Source organism: Diceros bicornis, chromosome 24, assembly GCF_020826845.1.
Source record: "Diceros bicornis minor isolate mBicDic1 chromosome 24, mDicBic1.mat.cur, whole genome shotgun sequence".
Taxonomy (NCBI): domain Eukaryota; kingdom Metazoa; phylum Chordata; class Mammalia; order Perissodactyla; family Rhinocerotidae; genus Diceros; species Diceros bicornis.
The window spans coordinates 8,131,689-8,135,966 of NC_080763.1; the positions used below are offsets into that span (position 1 = coordinate 8,131,689).

At 36.4% G+C, this 4,278-nt stretch overlaps 1 non-coding gene across 1 annotated transcript; it reads right to left on the reverse strand.

The window, feature by feature from the left end:
* Nucleotides 1–488: 488 nt before the first annotated feature.
* Nucleotides 489–561, reverse strand: TRNAK-CUU (transfer RNA lysine (anticodon CUU)). Its single transcript has one exon. It is a non-coding gene; the product is annotated as a tRNA-Lys (tRNA).
* Nucleotides 562–4,278: the final 3,717 nt, after the last annotated feature.

The window sequence follows — 4,278 nt, forward strand, 5'->3', positions numbered from 1 at the left end:
ATTGCTCACTGTATATTTCTCCAGGGGGTATTCCCTCCCTTCCCCACTCCAGGACAGGCCCTGCATTGAGAGAGGAAGAAAATGTAAAATAACGAAGACATTTTCTTGAAGTCCTCCAACCTCCCCAACTGCTTTTACATAGGATCTCTTTAAGCTTTAGAAAAGCTGCCAAAATTGGGGCTCATAAAGTATGCATAGTAACACAGAAAACCAGTCTCAACTTGAAACAGTGGTCTTTCGGTTTCCCCTGTGCTTTAGGAGGAGGTTGGGGAGGGATCGCGGAAAGGAAGAGGAACCTCTGCCTTCAAGTGCGCAAGCGCAGTTTGAGACGTGCGTCGTTTGCAAAATGAACTCTTTTTCTCAGGGATCTGGTTAATGTTGAAAGTATTTCAATTAATTGGGTTTAAAGAACTCTCCTTAGTTATAATGCTTTGGCGAACCCTTAAAGGGTATAGGGAAAATTAAATTTACCACCAAAAGTGCCACTGCGCCCAACGTGGGGCTCGAACCCACGACCCTGGGATTAAGAGTCCCATGCTCTACCGACTGAGCTAGCCGGGCGCTTGCGAAACAGCTTTTGCTTTTCTTTCTTTTGATGTGTTTAACTACATTTGGTTTTATTTCACCATATTATTTTTTACTTATAATAAAAAATTTGTAGCATACTATTAGATATGCACTTTCAAATTATTTATAAGAATTTTTAAAAACATTTCTTTAATTGAACTTAGATTTAATAATTTTTATTGTGTGTATCCCAAGATCACCGAAAACTTACGCAAGTCTTTATCATTACAGAGTCATTGAATCTTTTTTCTGAAGTGTTTTAAAATATTTACTGCCCAATATGTTATCTTCTTTACATAAACACATATCAGGGCTATCCACCTTCTAGCAAATGACATACTGGATTCCTACAATTTTGGGCGAAGCATTAAAAAACAAAGTCCAACCTCTAAGACTTTAGTTACACTGCACAACAGTAGAGCTTACTTATTTTCCTTTAATATGATCTAGTCAAGGAAAGTTCAATTGAGGAAGGGAATTCTGTTTCAATTAAAATAAGGCTCCTTTCAGGTAACTGCCTAACAATCGAGAGATAGGACCCTCAGAAGTTGTTATTAGCATTCAGCTCAAAGGGCAGAAGCTGAGAGGAAAAGATTATATAGAGTCACTGAATTATGGTAAAGAATGTTAATTCTAAGAGGAAAAGAGAAGAATTGATTTTAATCAAATTATGACTAGCTGAGACAATGGAATAATCAATCGCCTATGAAAAAATATATATTCTGGGATACTAGTACTTCTCTAGATAAAGAACTCTGCTAATTTCTGTGATGGGGGTAGTGTCTTTTCAACTGCTCAGAACAGTGGCGAGTTGAAGCCTAATTGTTCACCTGGAAATAACAGAATTCTTGGGATATTATCCCTAAAAGACAGTACTTAGATGACATTGGGCATCACGTTTCCTGAGCTAATTAATTAAAAAAATAATAGTAGGGTATGGCATGAAATAATATTATATGTTTAGATTCCTCAAAGTACACCTAGGATTTAAATAGAATATTTAAACATTTTCAAGCTTAAAATATTAATTATTCACTAACAATTTTCTCTTGCAATTCCAAACTCTGGTTTATTTTTTATTATTTTATAACTTGGTAGAACGTAAGTGGGAAGTGAATTTGTATTTCTTTGCATTTTTGACACACTTATTAAGTACCTACCATGTGTTATGTATTCTAATAGATAGAAGTATAAAACAGACTGATGACGTCAAAAACTTACCCTATAAGAAAGACATATATAAATCACATACTGATTTTATATGCACTACTTCAAAAAGTAATTTGGAGTAATTTAGTTAAAACAAACAAACAAATCCATAACCACACCTTTTAAGTTTTCTAATGAATCAAATAATCAACAATCTGAGGCCCCAATTCATTGCATTCTTCCAAGATACAAGATAAATCAACAACCCATCCCAAAAATAGGCAGCTAATCTGACAATGAGTTTAGAAAGAGCTCCAAATTCTTTATTATTAATGAATATATGGTAGGTACTAGGCATTAGTGTTTGTCACACACAAATAGTGTTTATACACACAGATAGTGAAGTTAGTTAAAAGTTGAACTGGACCCCTGAACAAGTTTCGAGTACTTGTAGTTTATCTTCAAAGCAAACCCTCCTACAACTATATTCTTGAGCACTTTCTTGGCCTACTCTGGTCTAAATCAGGATCCCTCATGAAAAAATTGCAACTAGAATATTTCAGTGAGAGTTAGGTAAATTAAATGGCTAGCTTTCCAAGTAAATTCAAATCCTTTATTAATCTCTTTGTTCAAGAATAAAAACTAACCGCTAATTACAATGCATCATTAGCAGGAAGAAGCAACTGAAATTCCTCTTTTTCCCTTACTTTCTACATCCACACATTTCCACCTCAACTGCCACCGCTCTAGTCCAAATCACTCTCCTTTACTGCTTGCCCACAGGACTGCAATAGCTTTCTAACTAGTCTCTGTGCTTCTATTCTTCCCCTTATCTATCATTCTTGACACAGAAGCAATAGAGATCATTTAATAACTTAAATTAGATCATAAATCTCCTGCTTAAAAAACTACTGATGACCTCACAGTAGAAAGCCAATAATAAATGTGGAAGGAATGACGGAATTAGAAAATCACCATTTGGCAATCATCATAATAATAATTGATTCAAATAAGAATCATTGGATACCATAATTAGTGGGTGAAAGGTTGAGGAGTACCAGGATATTTACATAGTCTCAAAATATTTCTTCACAAGATATTTATTAACTAGAAAGGGCAAAATAGAAACTTTTTTTATAGTAGAGAAATATTAAGCAAGTGATCAAAGTTAACATCATCAGTAATGGAACAAACTGACATCGTGTGCCTCCTAATAGGATGCTCTAATACGAATACAAGGTTACTTTTGTGGCATTCCTGCCCAAAATGCATCACCTGAACCCAATCATGAAAAGACATCATTCAAACCTAAAGTGAAGAATATCCTACAAATGATTTGTATTCTTCAAAAATGTTAATGCTACGAAACCTAAAGAAATATTAAGCAACTATTTTCCAGATTAAAGGAGACTAGAGACATGACAACCGAATGCAATGTGTGATTTTGGATTTTCTTTTGCTATGACAGGCATTATTGAATGAATTACCAAAATCTAAACAAAGTCGGTAAATTAGAAAATAGTATTGTTAATTTTATGATTTTCATAATTGTACTGTGGATATGTAAAATAATGTTCTTGTTTTGGGGAAAATACACACTGAAATATTCAGCAGTTTAAAAAAAATGCTGATTGCCTTCAGATTAAAATCCAAACCCCAATATCTGGTCCCATGTCCACCTCTCTGATTTCACTTCCTGTCACTCTCCCTCAATCACTACGATAGGCCACAGTGACCTGACAGTTCCTATAACAAGCCAAGCTTATATTCCCGTAACAATCCCAAGTTTCAGTTTAAACATCACCCATTCAGAAAGGCCATTTCTAAGTACCAGGCCTAAAGCTCAAACTTTATCTCCTCTTTCGTCTTACCACGAGGTGCAACTATTTTGCCTGTTTGCTCTTTCTTGCCTATTTCCTCCCATTGAATGTAAACTCCATGAGGGATGGGTTATATCTCGTTCACTGTTTAATCAGCAGTGTTTAAGAGTACTTTGGACATGCTAGAGCTCAATAATTATCTTTAATCAGTCTTATGCTTATTCTACCAGTTATACTCTTAGAGTACCCATAGAAAGCATTTAAAAGAATGCTTCTGTAAAATGCCAACCTAAGCGCAAACGTGATACCCTTAGAGTGCAACTTCCTTCCTTCCTGTGAGGAGAGGTGGGTGAGAACGGGGAAGCCAAGTGGGGAGGCAGACTTCTCCCCTACGCTTCCTCTGGTCTTCGTAAGAGAATAAGAACATCCCTCTGCTTTGCTTTAAGAATAGGGTAGCGAAAGAGAGGGATAATATAAAAAATTAATAATAATTCCTAGGAAATGGAATAGAACAGCTTTTCCAACAATCCGATAACTTAAAGCGATTCAACCACAGTCGAGACAAAAACTGAAGACGACGTCTCTCCCTCCTTCCCTTAACCCCACCTCCATTGCTTCTGCACATGCGCTTCGCCCGCCCCGCTCACCACCTCTCCTTTTTCCCACAATCCTCTGTTCTGCGGGCTAAGACTGAGGAACGAGCCACAGAGAAGAAGGCTATTGGTTGACAGGGCAGCCAACG